Here is a 17052-nt window from a genome sequence, read left to right on the forward strand (position 1 = left end):
ACAGAGCGCAGGAAGCAGACCGCAAAAAGAGCCTCAGTGCAATTTGGCAAGTGCAGCTTTCGCTCTCTTACAGCTTTCCACTCTCATTGCTACGCGCTCCGCACGGAGTATCTATTCCCGTTGGAGCTGCTTTCCGTCTCCTGGTAATCGTTTGGGTCCTACACACTACATATTCAAGCTGAATGAATCAGCTTGACTGTGAGCTGCAGAACTGCCGGGAATGCCTCCTGCATCGGTCCGTCCCTGTGCCCTATACTCTCGGATCCCATTGGAAGAGTGCTGACTCCCGACGGCTGATGCAGAAGAGCCGTGCACTTTACATCCTTCGGCGGCTGCTTTCAGTTGCAAACGGACGATTCAGGCACAGAGTCCGAATCTCGCTCGCGAACCATACGAGGCGCAAGAGTGCAGTTCAGGGGTTCCCTATAAGTAACGCATCTAATTGAACACTCGCGGACAGCTCATAAGGTTCCGTATCCCATCCGGTTTTCAGCCGCAGCGGTGCCTGCAAGTAGCTTCTAATGCCGAGTGGGCCCGAAAAACGTGCATTTGTGTCCTCGAGAGCAAGTGAAAAGCTGGAATATAACAGCCTGGGTTGAAAGTAGGAAATTTGTGGAAGTCCTGACACGCGGAATTTAAAGTTCTCTAAAACGCTTTGCTTTTGATTTGATTTAGCGAAAGCCAAAAGGGAGGCACCAGGGACACCAAGATACACTGAGGAGGCTTCGGCTGTTATGGAATTTTTTGTTTTTAAAGCGCTGCAAACTTTAGACATCAGGGCGACCTACCATTGCCTCTTTAGTCGCAAAGTTTTGGCACGTGCCTGAACTTTGCCAGTCCTGCGGCCTGCCATCCAGGTGCGGTAATAACAGTTTTGATTAATAGTAATGGGTTTATAATCGTGGAAGACTCAAACTCAATCGAAAAATCCAGAGTATTTGCCCACTGCAATCATCGCGATCCGACCGGAAACATTAACAAGACCCCGCTGCTGTAGCCCCTGGAGCAAATGCAGAATGTTGCGATATACATAATTAAGATATGATAAATTAACTTACGCCACATACTTGAGCCCTAAAGAGGTGGAGTGCCATCGAACTCAGGTAAGTCACAATTTTAGAAATGTATTTAATGACTCAGCAGCAACTTTGAATTCAATTTGTCCAGACATTTTGGATAGACCACCACTCCCTTAGGGGATGTGAGGGAAATCCTTTTCATGGGAGTCCTGCTATGACAGTTCACGCTCTGTATCTAAAATATAAACATATTAAAATTCAACAACGGTGAAAAGTAAGCAAAATGCTTTAGCAGAAGCAAAAAGCAACTATTCATCGGGAGCCGTTCAATCAATCAAGGACCACAAAGGATCACAAACTTACAAAGAGTAGCAACAAACAGGGAGCAAAGTACGAAAATAAACCAGTTTTAATTAAACACAAATAAAAAATGGCGAGGGCAAAGTCGAGGAAAGAGACGGTAGTAGCCCCTACAGAAGTGCAGGAAGGCGATTTTTGTGAATAAAGCTGGATCTATCGATTGTCACTGGGATGCGGGCTATGTTGCTCCACGACCTGGGCGGAGCAAGTGCTTCCTCTTCAGGTGAAGTGCGAGTTGAGTCGTTGTTGGAGTGCTACCAAAGAATACCTCGCAGCTCAAGTGAAAAAGCGGTTGGGAAGGAGGGGTTGAGGAGGAGAATCGAAGCGAGAAGGACAACGGCAGCGCCAACAAACAGTTTTTCTTTCTTAAGGGGATTTACAAGGATGGCACTTATAACTAATAAAATCCGCACCTAGCCAATATACTAAGCAATGGTTTTTTAGTTGGCGTTATTTTATTTATTTTTATTTTTTTGTATCTAATAGCATTAACCCAATTTTTGAATTTCAGCGATATCCATGAACAATAAAAGTCATTTCTGATAATACTTCAAAGCAATAGTTTTTTATCAAAGCATTTAAAAAAAGTTACCGTATTTGTACTTTTAAAATTGCAAGTGTGGAAATTTAAAAATACAAATCGTCTATACATAACAAAAAAATATAAAATTTAACAAAAAAATAAAAATAAAGCAAGCTAAACTCGGCACTCCAAAGTTTATAATATAAATATAAATATAAATTATATATATTTATGTTAAGAAACAATAAAGTAATGCCTGCTTTCAATTCATTCACCTATTAATTTTATAATTACAGTTTTACATTTACAGCTTTCCATTTCCCCTATATCGAACGATTGTTTGTATGACAGCTACATATATGATATAGTATTCCGATTTTCATTTAACAAAACTCTAGAATTATTTAATATGGCTATATATCTTAAATAATGAGAATCTGTTGAAAATTAAAAAAGTTATACTTTTTATTGTACAAATTTCTGATCATTCCTATGGCAGCTATATGATATAGTCGTCCGATCCGGCCCGTTCCGACATATATACGAGTGAGAGTATATAGAAGACTAACTGTAAAGTTTCGTTGAGATAGCTTCAAAACTGAGAGACTTGTTTACGTAGAAACGGACAGACGGACGACTCGGCTTTTGTTGCTGATCAAGAATATGTATACATTATAGGGTCGGAGGTGACTCTTTATGGCGTTGACTAAAATTATAATAACCTGCAGGGGTATAATTATTACTAAAATCAGCAAGTAGCTCACTAGTTCAAATGTGTACCCAGAACCCCGTCTTTATTCTGTAGACCGAAAATCGCCCCTAAAAGCGAGTCAAACGGCGAATCGCCCACATTTTGAGAAAAATGCTTCCTAAAATATGGATACAAAAAAGTTCATTAATCTAGGGAGATTCTCTCTTAAATTAAAGGTGTACTCTTCTTATATTTAGAAAGATTTTCATAGTTTTGTGGCTATTTGGTCGTCAAAAAATTGTGTTTTCATGCTGAAAATAATTTAGAAACTAAACGAAGAAAATTAAAGAAATGAGCCCTTAATTTTAGAAAAATATTCAAAATTAGGCCTTAGAATTGCATTAATGGTGATGTCGGAGCTATAAGGTATCATCTTCATTAAAAAAGTTAATTGTTAGGTGAACATGCTAACTGTCCACGGAATTATCCAATAAACAAGAAAGGAAGGCCGTCGCATATTAAAATTCGATCAATAAAAATTACAATATAAATGATAAAAAATTGTGGTAAAAAGCAGTCACCTATGTATACAATTATAGTTTTACACTCATTATCCTATGACAGTTATAAGACAGATTTTCAGAAAATTAAATTAGATGAAAATATGTTGAGGTCTGAAGGAGGTATCTCCGGTTCCATACTGTATACTGCATTTATTCTTAAACAGCATCACCAGCCGACTCCATCTATCCGTCCACCCAAACAGAACACAAAATTTAAATGCTATATAATGAATTTCTCGGTTTGTTTTCTGAAAGTTTGAAATCGATAAAGTTGGACAATAAACATGGAAGTTAAAATAATAATAATTTTTAATTTTAAAGCTGTAGTTTGGGAACTTTTATTTTAAATATTTATATTGGAATTAAATTTGTAACAACAAGATTTTGACTGCAGCCATTGGCTGCACAGCAGCAGCGAATCTAATCGGGTTTCCATAATGTTAATGTTTAAAATATAAATTTAAATTAGTATGGCATTAGTATAATATTAAATATTTTTTAAATTATTTTTATAAAAAAAGAGTGTTTTTAGAGTAAGAAATAAAAAGTTTTAGCGAATTGCGCCTCATTTTGTAGACGTAATTTTACATACATTAAGTTATGTTAAGATGTGTTTAACATATATTTATGCAAGTAAATCATTTAAAAGTTTTAATGTTGTTATTTTGGAATGCATTCTGAGAAAACGAACAACTTTGCGGTCGTTTACAGTTACAACAACCGCAAAATATTTTTCGCGAACTTTAGCGCTGAGAATTTAGCCCGCAGGGACCTTAACATTAATTGCATTTAAATTTAATAATATATAATAAAAATATTTTAATTTAAAGCAGCTCTTTGTAAAATATTTACCGTCGTCCTATCAACAAGGCTAAAAATATTCAAAAGAAATAAGAAAAAGACTGAGCAAATGGATTCTACGAAATAATTGGTTGTAATTTTAAAAGTTATAGACTACAAATATAAACGATTAGTTGAATCCGTTATTTTATTAAAGTCAATAAACAAATGCATGCTAATTGAATTTATTATTTGATTGGAATTAATGACGGAAAGGAAGCAAACATTTGGTAATTTTCGTGCGTTTGAAGATCAGAGTACCCTATGGTAATTGAGACAGACTATACGACGAAATGGCATTGGAAGCAGTAAATTTTCGCTTTGCAACGACTTATAATTGGCTTCCCAATTCGTTTTTATTCGTTGTAATTTTTCACATTTCTGTTTATGCAAATCGATTGATGGCGTTCGGCACGCAAGGCTCTGCTCAGACAAAAACAAAAAACCATATCGGTTCAATTGTGGGGCGGAAGTTATTTAAAGAGTGTGCTGCCCAATTATTGTACGAAGACTGAAATAACGAATTTTAAAATGTTGGACTTTTCAAAGTGTTGAGCAATTATTTAGAAAAATTTAGATTTAGCACTAGGTAATTACATTTATCTTTCTACGTAGAAAATTTATATTTTCTTAGTACTCTCAACTATGGAACACCACATGGCTGAAATCAATGTTCCACTTAGCAAAACATAAAAAAGTCCGAGTCTTGCCTCAACAATCGTTATGCTTAATAATATCAATATTTATCTGAAACCAAATTCAGGCACCAAAAAGCGTACATGGATTTTTCCATTTTGTCCCTAATGAGACGTTCGTATCGTCCTTTCCTCCACGACCTCCCAGATCTCGCTCTGACTCCTTCTTCCTCTCCCAGCTAGAGGCCCAAAGTCCGGCAAGCCTGGGGACAGACAAAGGCACATACATAAGCGTATTATTAATAGCCTGCATGGGAAGAAGGGCTTCCCGCGCAAAATATATTTTCGGCTTGTCCCGATTTCGGCTTTATGCTGTTGAGCAGAGTTCAGCCGTAGTCTATTCATATTCCCGCCATAATTTTCCGTAGTTTTATTAAAACAAGTAGGAAAGTTTGAGTTGAGTGTGATCGACATAAAGATACCCGCTATCTTAAGCTTTGTACGTCAATTTAAATACAGATGAACAAGGTTTATATACCCGATGATATGTCTGTAAAAATGTACACTTACATGTTTGTACATTCTAAGCGTATGAATATAAATATGATAAAAGGAAAATATAGGTACAAACATGTTGAAAACCCCAATTTTGCATATGTACGTTGTGCATTTAACATCTTTATTATTGAAGATTCCCTTTTGTACCCCGAACAAAATTTAGCCAATGGTTGACCAGAAGCTGCTATGGACCCATTTGTTACTAGCAGACCATATATTTAAAATTTCTAAACAAAAATGCAATATATGTATGTACATATGTATATTAATTCTCCCGGACGTGGCTGGGCTGGCTGTTAAACGTATTTCCGTATGCGATCTGTCTCTCTATACATTCCATATGTATACCGTTGCAAAAGATACTAACAATTTATGTCAGTCGCTTTACTCTTGGACGTTGATGCACTAAGGTCAGTACATACAAGTGGCCCGTATGACACCAGGCACGTGCCTGTTTGGGTTAGGTGTTAGTAGGCGCGATGGAAAATATAGGACAGAATACGAGGAAAATTGACTACCGGCGTGCTGCCAGATTGTTAGCTTGCATGCTTACTAAGTGTGTTAGTATTAAAGATTTTAATTTGGGAAGGGAATCTACGTTAGAGATTAGTGTGTACAAATCAGTATAATTTGCACATAACACTCTAAAAGGTTCATGCAGTTCAGGTCCTACAGTGGCGCAACACTAATGGGATATAGGATCTAGTGGTTCTACATGGTACATGGAAATTAAGCTGACTCAACAAGTCAGCACTTTCCACATCACCATGGATAAGGTTAAAAATAAAGGTTATCCCTAGCATCGTTCTACGATTGGCTAAGGACGGCAAGTTTATTAATAGGAGTCTACTAGGGTAGGAAGGTAATCTTTGGTTTGCATCCCAATTTAAACCGCGTAGAGCGAAAAGTAAAAAGTTCTTTTGAAACGGACTCAATGCGTTTACTATGGACGCCGTACTGAGGGCTCCAAACGCAGCATCCATATTCTAGGATAGGACGAACTAAGGATTTAGTAACATAGGGGTCATTGAATTCCAGCGTGTAAGTAGCAAGCTTAGGAGCGACACGAGAGAATGTCATTAGCTTGCATTTCGAGCCATTTAAGTTTAATAAGTTTACACGGCACCAAGTTTGAAAATTATTAAGATCTGTTTGTAAATCCGACTGGCAGGCAACGTCATTGTATTGCACGCAAAGCTTGACGTCATCCGCGTACATAAGTACTCTGGAGTTAGTCAAGACTTTGGGCAGGTCATTTATGAACAATGTAAACAATAAGGGTCCCAAATGGCTTCCTTGCGGGACACCAGATGTAACCCTTAGAATATTGGATAAATTATTCTTAAAGAGGACCTTTTGCGTCCTGCCATTCAAATAACTAGAGATCCAATTAAGAAGATCACTTGGAAAACCCATTGAATCGAGTTTTCTAACGAGGAGAGAATGATTAACAGAGTCAAATGCTTTACTGAAATCAGTATAGATTACATCTGTCTGACAATTATTATGGAAGCCCTTTATAATATAGGAAGAGAGCTCCAAAAGATTTGTTGTTGTTGATCTTCGCTTAATAAAACCATGTTGACATGGAGAAATAACCGATCTACAAAGGTGCTGTAAATGAGGGGTGATAATATTTTCAAATAATTTTGGGATGGCCGACAACTTAGAGATTCCTCTATAATTGCTGGCATCTAATTTGCTACCTTTTTTGTGGAGAGGAATAATAAACGATTCCTTCCAAATAATGGGAAAGTGGGAGGTTTCTAAGGACAAGGTAAACAATTTCAGAAGGGGATAGCACAGGGCGTCGGCACAATACCTGAGCACACAGCCAGGAATTCCGTCGGGACCTGGCGAATAAACTGGCTTGACACGATGAAGATCTAAAAGGAGAGAGCTTTCGTTTAGGCTAGGACAGAAAATTAAGTTCGATTTGGGTATGTCGTAGGAATAAGTCTGGTATATATACAAAGAGCTAGAATAGGTTGTTTGAAAAAACTGCAAAAATAGATCGGCTATTGCCTGATCATTATTTGCGGTTGTATTTTCAAATGAAAGCGAGGAAGGATTTGTTTCAGGTTTACGTTTAGTGTTAACGAAATTATAAAACTGTTTTGGGTCCTGTGAGAACTGGGCCCTACAACGAGTTAAATAGTTTTTATAACACTGCGCGTTCAGCACGGTAAAGTTTGACCGAGCTGATAAATAAAATGAAAGGGCAGATTGAGAACCGGAGAAGATTTTTTATTTTTAAGTCGGCTCAACTCTTTAGTAAACCACGGCGGTTTATTCGAGCTTGGCGGATAATATAACGGAACACATTCAGTAAAAAATGAATTCATGGCACTGTAAAAAATATCAACGGCAACTGCCATGTCAGTGCACATCTATAGATCGGACCAATTGAACTCGTTTATAAAATTATTCAGCCGTTCAAAGTCCGTTTTGCGAAAACATAGGACTTTATAGGCTGGACGGTCAGAAATATTCTGTACGTCACACCCAATATCAAGAGTCACATCGAAAGTTGGATGATAGGGATCTTCGGGCTGCGTCTGAGGCGCCACCCTTGCTAAACTGACTCTCGCAGGATCAGAGACGAAGCAAAGATCGAGCAAGCGCTGTAAGGAATTTCGAACATGGTTGACTTGAGACAGCGAAATGTCAAACAAGCCAGCGATAAAGTCATGTTGTGTAGGTGTATTGAGAGTATTGGTGGAATTATTCGAGCACCAAATAGCACCAGGGATATTAAAATCTCCAAGAACTACCAACTGGTCTCTATCCAAAAGTCTACTGGAAACCATCTGAATAGCGGAAAGGTGATTCCAATAAATAGGAAGTTCCGACAGTGGAGGTATGTAGGAACAGGTAATAAAAATTGAGCTACCTTTGATAGATAGCTTCACACAGAGGAATTCAACATCGTTGCAGGCGCAGTGGTAACATCAGGCCTGGGAAGAGTTATTCCTACAGGCCGCTTTTTCTTTTTCTTCGCCTCGAACTCCTTAACAACTATGTACTCTGGCCAGAAGTTGGGAGAGCTAATAGTGTTAAAGAGCTCGTTAGGGACATTTATTTTGAAAGATGAAATGTCCCTTGCGTAAGAAAATTTAAACTTTTCCACCTTTATCTTAATTTTTTCGGCTCTGGTTTTGCCTTGTATAAAGGCGAGAACATCTTCCGATGTTTGGTCAGGGGAGAGCCGCGAGACAAAAATATGTCTCGTTGGTGGAACCGCTATAAGGGCTTTTGGCAAGGCAGATTGGTTATCTGCCGTGCCATTGTCGGCCGGCATTCCGGGCTTAACACCCTGGGCAGATATATTTATGTGCACGGGACTTTGAGGGGTCAATATTTGCGACCCCCCAGGGGATAAAACAGAAATCACCGGCGGTACGGGCACTCCCGCTGCACATTCGGATACCGAATCTTTCCTAGAGCTCGATCTCAGCACTCTTGGAATTAATTCTGAGGTCGAGGGCTGTGCCGTGGGAGGCTGCTGCTGAGAGCCTGTTGCAGGTAGTTGGGGTCCGTCTACATGCTGCCCACCAATAGCAGTTTTTTTGCGCCTAGGAGACTCATTTAATAGCGTAAGGCTATTAAATTGGGTGTCCAGCGCCAAGAACATATCAAGAGTTTTACGAAAACTCGTTAAAATGCCCTTAAAACCGCTTTTGGTTTGCCGCATGAAAGACGTCATTTCCCTTTCTACATCGCGACAGGCCTCTCAACAGTAACGCAGGCCGATGTTTTTTCTTACATCGTCCACCGTCCGAGCTGCAACCCCAATACACTTGGCGTGCATGACGTTGTCGCACAGCCAGCAGCCGATTGTAAGGTCACCTGCAGCAATTGCCTTTTTGCAGGTTTTAACGGAACAGACAATATTTGAGGACATTATAACGACTTACCACTGTACTTTCAATTGAAAAAAAACAACAGAGCTATGAAGAAAGAAGCGAGAGAGGTTTCATTTCCGACCCTATACAGTAAACGGAAGTGGTTAAAAGTATTTAAATCAATCAATTTTTGTGTGAATTCCGAGGCAAAAGACATTATCCCCCTCACTAGCCGCAGCGATTTAGCCATAAACGTGTATACGCCCATTCCTAAATAGCAGACAATCTTAGAGATTGTAAGGACCTATTTCAAAATTTGGCCGCGCACACCGCGCCATCACATATGTAGAATGGAGCGGCTCAACTAACCCTGCAGTACCGCATGTTTCCAATAGGCCACTGTCATCGACTGTCATAAACGCGCCGACTACGACTTCTACCGAGTCGACGCTCTGCCGACTGCGACTTCTACTAAGACGCTCTGCCCACGATACAGTTGCGACGGTAGTCTGGACGGCAGTCGTCGGCAGTACTATGGCCCGGCCGTTAATGAATTCTTGATGAGTCATCTATGAATTGTTGATGAATCGATCGATCAATTGTTGATGAATTGTTGTCGATAAACAGTTTGTATGGCCATTCATCGATGAATCATCAACAATACCGCCTTGACTGTTGACGAAACTTTGATGAATTACTGATGACTAATACTGCGGGGAAGCTATAATAAAGAATTTGATATCAATTCTGAAACACAGTTTTCTGGATGTGAGTAAAATCGAATGAAAACAAGAAAGAAAGCTAACTTCGGCACGCCAACGTTTATATACCCTTGCAGATATAGAACTTCGATAACTAGGATTCAATACAATATATATTATCTAAATTTATGTTAAAAACAATAAAGTAATGCCTGCATTAATTTTTTAATTTAAGCTATGGGAGCTTTATGATATAGTACTCCGATTTTCATTCAAATTTACACAAAATTATAGAATAATATAAAATGGATGTATCTCAAATTTGATCAACATCTGTTGAAAACTGAAAATGTTAATTTTTTTTTAAACAATTTTCCGATCATTCCAATGACAGCTATGTACATGTTATAGTCGTCCGATCCGGCCCGTTCCGATAGCTTCAAAACTGAGAGACTTGTTTGCGAAGAAACGGACATACGGACAGACGGGCATGGCTAGATCGACTCGGCTGTTGATGCTGATCAAGAATATATACACTTTATATGGTCCGAGGGCACTCCTTCCCTGCGTTGCAAACTTCTAACTGAAATTATAATACCCTGCAAGCTTATAAAAACATGAATGAAAGGTTAAATTGTGAAATTCCACTTATCGCGTGAATGTTTTTGGTACAGCAGTGAATGCATATGATAAATAGTAGAATTTATGGAAATCAGTGAAACTAAATTAAATTAATTAAAAATAGTGGAATTATAGAGGTAGCCGTGGAATAATACGGAAAACAATGGAATTAAGTGCCGTATGTAAAGAAAAACTACAAGTTAAAAACGAACTTAATTATACAATTAACAGAGAATTTTCAAGAATTTTTAAAAATTTGAATCGACCTAAAATGTTGATAAATCGTTGATGAATTGATAATGAGTTTTTGATGAATTTGTTGATAAATCATAGATTAATTTTTGTTGATGAGAGTATAGGATATGCCCATGTTAAACTAATCAGTAAATTATATGGAGATTCATCGATGATTCGTCAAAAACACCGCCTTGACTGTTGATGAATTATTGATGAGTGGTACTGCAGGGATAAGCCAATGCAATACAAATGAAGTGCAGTGTACAAATGTATGTCTGACAGCGAATTTTTGTATACAGATTGTATAAAGGCAAATTTCAATAGTGTACAGTAGTTAATTGAACGTCAAGCGGCTACGAAAATGATATGGAAAACTATAGCTAACCTCAAAATGGGTTTCAGTCAGGATGATACATAGATCGCATAAGTTTGTTCAGTAATAATTAGTTCGATTGCATTTGCATATTTGTCAATAAATAATCAAGCTGAACCCCAATATCAAACTTTACACAACATGCATAACATTTTTCCTGAGCGTACCATGGTTCTGTAGATTTTTATATCCACAGGGTACGAGGGTGTATGCATGTATAAGTGTTTTTATAAAGATGGGCTTATGCGCCTCTCTATGTAAAGAGAAAAAGCTTATTAAACAGTTTACATTTTTAGGATAAAACTATCCTACACTGGATGACCCCGTTAATAATCGTGGGGCGGATTCCAACTACTATATCCGTAGTATCCGTATATAAAAGAGAATCGTGTCTGTTACACCACTTATAACTCAAGAACGTCAGAACAGATTTCGGTGAAAATTGGTAGGGACGTAGCTTAGAGCACTAAGCAAGAAATACATAGAGGAGTCAAACAGTACCAAAAAGTACTATCACAAAAACGGCTGAGCCTGGAACCCCAGAGCACCCGAACGATATGTCTAGAACCCCAGAGTGCCTTCGGCTTTCTCGAGTTCGAAGCAGTCGTTCGAAACCGAGCACAACAAGAATTCACTTTTCAGTGGCAGATCGGCTGTGTAAGGATGAGCAGGGGTGCGTTTCTTTGCGCTGTGCTCTCGTTTCTGTGTATATGTGTATATGTGTACAAGCGCTCACACGTTTGTATGCGTGTGCAAATTTCTGTTCGCAGAGTCTATTTCAAAGATTTTTGATGGCCACAGCCATTGGGCCGAAGCGGCGGCTCACTTGCTTATGACGTCACAGCAATACTTAGCGGCTAGCGCTTGCATTGGGGGACAAATTATTTAAGTTATCTAACTATAATTACCACTTATTTTAATTTAATTTAAAAAAAAAAAAAAAAAAATTTAGCGAGGAGGAGCGTCGCATAGTAAGAAAAATTAAACAAAATCCGAAGCTATCGGCTCCAAAATTGGCTGTGGAGATAGAGAACGAAATGGGCAAGAAGTGTAGCCCGGATACAGTGCGCCCGATCCTCCACGAAAACAACTTCAATGGTCGAGTAGCTCGAAAAAAACCATTTATAAACCACAATAATCGGGACTACCACTTCAAATTCGCTAAGGAACATCTACTACATCCGATTTCCTTTTGGGACGACGTCATCTTTGCAGATGAATCAAAATTTAACATTTTTGGTTTGGATGGGCGTCAATATGTTTGGCGGAGACCAAATACCGAGCTAGACCCCAAACACCTAAAACCAACGGTTAAGCATAGCGGGGGTCACGTTATAGTTTGGGCCTGTATGTCGGCCTCTGGAGTCGGAAACCTGGTTTTTATTGACAGCATAATGGACGCCAATCAATATCTGTCAATATTGAAGGAAAACCTTCTCCAAAGTGCCAAGAAACTGGGCATACGCGATCGTTTTCGCTTCTACCAGGACAACGACCCGAAGCATACGTCTGGAATTGTGAAGACCTGGCTCATCTGGAAATGTCCACACGTTGTGCGAACACCAGCACAATCACCAGACTTAAATGTAATAGAAAATCTATGGCAAATTTTGGACTCCGCTATTCGGAAACGACAGATTTCGAACAAAAACGATCTAAAATCTGCTTTGGTTGAAGAATGGCAAAAAATTCCCATCGAAACGACCAAAAAATTGGTGGCCTCAATGGAAAACCGTCTGAATGCTGTCGTAAAGCAGAGGGGAGGCCACACAAAATATTAAGTTAATTTTTAGAATGTAGAGATAAAAATTCTTGAAGTGTACGAAATAAGCTGCGGCGTGAAAAGTTTCTATATTTTTGTTTTTCTTCTTTTATTCTGTAAGTTTGATAAATATGAAGTTTGTTTTAGTTTATTAAATTTGTTATTACTATAAGTTAAAAAATTGCGTTTAAATTTTTGAAATATCTTTGATGGTTTAGGAGCAGTGGAGGTTTAAACTTTTAGTTTGCAACTGCACAAAATAAGCTGCGATCCACTGTATTTCTTGCTTAGTGCTTAGAGCCAGGAGACGGACATAGGATACTTTTTCGTTCCGTTTGACAGAAAAGCAGGAAAGCAATCGCTGATATATAGCATTTACTACAAACCAATATATCAAGTAGTCGTTTCTTAACATTTTAATTGGAAAGAATAAAATAAATAAAGTGTAGGCAATTGTCTTTAAGGTGGTAAGTTGAAATGTGGTAATTATGTGGATCGTGCATTTGAGGCTATAGTCCAAAAGAACGAAGTGCGAACGAACATCATCATCAACAAATGTACTCACAGGACTTAAGCGAAGAAAGACAAAATATAACAACAGAAAATGCCCTATTGTGATGATGAAAATTTAGATATTGGACCAATATGCCGATATTGCAATGCGTTAAAGTGCAAAAGAGAAACGGATTATGGTTTATTGGATATCGGATATTGGATTATGCTGCTCAAGTAGAAAAGTTAAACTGGATCCGTTGCTTTTCAAGTAAAAAACAAAAACAATTTTTTAATTTGTAATCTCCAAACGAAATGTTACATAAAACGAAGCCAATTGGTGGCGGAATTCGCCAGGTTTCCTAGTTATAACACAAATAAATAATAGTATATAATTATAAACAAGATCACTAAATTCAGATTTAAAAGCGTGGGGTGCATCCGGAGACACGGTAGTATCTCGCGACAAGTACCTGTTATTTTTTTTTTTCTGTAATCAATCATTTTATAGCATGTATTCAGTTCGATTATTGCTGTGAATTTGTCATTTGACTGATATACATAATGTCATCAATAAGAATTTATCAACAATTAATCGATGATTCATCAACAATTCTTCATCAATTTAACGACAATTCATCATCAATTCAACGATGTTTCATCAACAATTCATCGATGTTTCATAAACAAATTTCGCAACGGCCGGGCCATGGTACTGCCGGCGACCGTCTAGACTACCTCCGTAACTGTATCGTGGGCAGAGCGCCTTAGTAGCAGTCGCAGTCGGCAGAGCGTCGCCTCGGTAGAAGTCGCAGTCGGCGCGTTGATGACAGTGGCCTATTGATGACATGAGGTACTGCACGTTTGACGTGCGTTCATTAGGTTCTTACTAAGTGTCAAAATGTTGGCTATTCACCGCTTGCAATGAATCTTGTTATTAAAAATGAACAAAAATGATATAGTGTAAAACCTTATTTTATATTACGCGCCTTATTGTTGTTTCATTGTTACGATATTATCGGTAAGCGCCCTATCGCATGTAATCGATATATGTAAGCTATCCATAAACGCCCTATCGCACGGTAACCGATAAGCTACGTTTTAAAACGAGTTATATACGGTCTCTTAATTTTGGATAATAAGAGGATCGGATTGTGTAAATAGGATATAAAAACACTAAAATATAATATATATATAATTTGAAAATAAATGCACTGGAGTTAACAATCGGAAAGTTCTTGCGCTGCAAATTTAACAAAAATTATTTCTTATTTTGGGTCTTAATAACACATATATGTGCATTAGTAAATTAAAATACATTTAAATGATATAGGCAAATTGGTGGTAGGTAATAATAATAATAATATTTTGTAAAACACAACACGGCTACTTGACCACCAAATGCAAGAGAAGAGTTTTTCTCACTTCTCTGCACATGTTTTCCAAAATGTATGGCCACAAAACGCTTAATTAACTCTAGTCACGATTTTGTAATTTAAGACTTTTTGTTGTTCCCAATGACTTTGTCTGTAAACTCGCCGCCTGTTCGGGAAACAGGACAATATGCCTTAGATGTAATGGTAATAAAAAAAGACCCAGAAACAATATTAAACATAAAAACGCTGCAAACAAAAATATATCAAAATGAATGCTGGTACTCACAAAGCTTCATAACGTGAATTAAGAAAACGCGACAATTGCGTTAGGACATGCTTTCAAATTAATCATTTTACGATGACCACATACATACATTAATGGTCATCGGGTCGTAAGACACACATTTGCACATCTCTGAATTGTAAATCGGAAGTATATCTTTAATGTTTTGATTGGCGTGTCCATTTTGTGGTAGGAAAAAACCCCGATAATCCTTCTACTTGTTATAACTTGTAATAAGTATATTTACTATTAAATAAATTGTACCAAGGACATAAAGTTAAAATTTAATATACGGCTGCTTAGCAACCCAGAATAGTGCGAACATCTGACGAATATTTTTTTAATCTGGTTATATATAAAAAAATATCTAAATAATTCCAGCTATTTTTATGAAGTCGTCTTTTTATACCCTTGCAGGGTATTATAATTTCAGTGAGAAGTTTGCAACGCACTGAAAGAGGCACCTCCGACTATATAAAGTATATATATTCTTGATCAGGATCAACAGCCGAGTCGATCTAGCCATGTCCGTCTGTCCGTTTCTACGCAAACTAGTCTCTCAGTTTTGAAGCTATCTGTAGTTAGTCTTCTATATACTCTCACTCGTATATATGTCGGAACGGGCCGGATCAGAAGACTATATCACATAGCTGCCATAGGAATGATCGGGAAATTTTTACAAAGAAAATTATAACATTTTCAGTTTCCAACAGAATGTGATCAAACTTTTGAGATATATATATTTTATATTATTTTACATTTTTGTGTAAAATTTGATGTATGTATGTATTTTATATATCATATAGCTCCTACAGGAACGATCGAGAAATTAATACAATTAAAAATTATAACTTTTTCAGTTTTCAATTAAATTAATACCATTAAAAATTATAAAAACTTAAGATGTTGCCAATTTATAATTTTCTATAGTTTTGCGTAAAACTATCGAGAAATTTATACAATTAAAAATTAAAACTTGTTCAGTTTTTAGCAGTTTTTATCAAACTTAAGCTTTAGACATTTCACATTATTCTACAATTTTGTGTAAAATTTTATGAAAATCGGACTACTATATCATCTCCCATAGGAACGATCGAGAAATTAATACAATTAAAAATTATAACATTTTCAGTTTTCAACACAATGTAATCAAATTTGAGATATAGCCATTTTATATAATTTTGTGAAAAATTTTATGAAAATCGGACTACTATATCATATAGCTCCCATAGGAACGATCGAGAAATTAATACAATTAAAAATTATAATACAATTAAAAATTAAAAATCTGTGCATGTAAAATTGTTGATATAATATGCATAGTTGAATGAAATGAAAGCAGGTATAACTTCATTGCTTTTAAACATAAATATATATAATTTATATTGTATGGATTCCTAGTCAGTGAAGCTCTATATGCAACGGAATACAAATTTCGGGGTGCCGAAGTAAGCTTCCTTTCTATTTTTTTTAACATCAATATATATAATTTGTATTGTCTGGATTCCAAGTCATCGAAGTTCTATCTGCAAGGGTATTTAAACTTCGGCGCGCCGAAGCTAGCTTCGTTTCTTGTTTTTTTTTTTTAATTTGTTCGATCTTTTTCTATATCATATACAGGGTGCGGCACGAAAACTTGCTGATTTGTTTTTGGAGCCAAGCGGCGGGATGTGGTCGGGTAAGGGTGGGGAGTGTCTCATGTTTTAGGGGACTTCCTGAAGTTTCGTCTACTCCGCAGACAGTCGACATCATGCATTTGCCTGCGAGGCTTACTTTTCAAACGGTCGTCCGTAATTGCCACTCAACGTGCCTTCCGTACTCGCTTTAACATTCATCGCAGGTCGCGTTCCTACCCGGCAGTCGATTGTTTCGTGGGTGAAAACATTCAGGGAGAGCGGGAATGTGACAAAATCCTCAAATCGATCGTTTACACCGATCGGCCTCGAACCCTAAACGACCTGAAGAATAACATTCGGCAAGCAATTGCAAAGATACCCGTCGATATGCTTGAGAGAGTTCAGCTGAGCTTCGAAAATCGGGTATCTCAGTGCATTGAAAACGGCAGCCATCACTTGTCCGATGTAATCTTCAAAACTGTGTAATGAAAACTTCAGCATGTGTGTTACAAGAATAAACAAAATTTGGAATGGTATGTCAACTACTTTTTTTTATA

The 17052-nt window shown here is 37.5% G+C and overlaps 1 protein-coding gene across 1 annotated transcript in view; it reads left to right on the plus strand.

The window, feature by feature from the left end:
* Positions 1 to 340: 340 nt before the first annotated feature.
* Positions 341 to 17052, plus strand: part of LOC147645024 (cell adhesion molecule 4-like) — a gene marked incomplete at its 3' end in the record, with an annotated part of 61315 nt that continues 44603 nt past the window's right edge. The window contains exon 1 of the mRNA XM_086833568.1: positions 341 to 468. The remainder of the gene's footprint in view (positions 469 to 17052) is intronic.

Source organism: Drosophila serrata, unplaced genomic scaffold, assembly GCF_035046125.1.
Source record: "Drosophila serrata isolate PLE 108 unplaced genomic scaffold, ASM3504612v1 contig_31, whole genome shotgun sequence".
Taxonomy (NCBI): Eukaryota; Metazoa; Arthropoda; class Insecta; order Diptera; family Drosophilidae; genus Drosophila; species Drosophila serrata.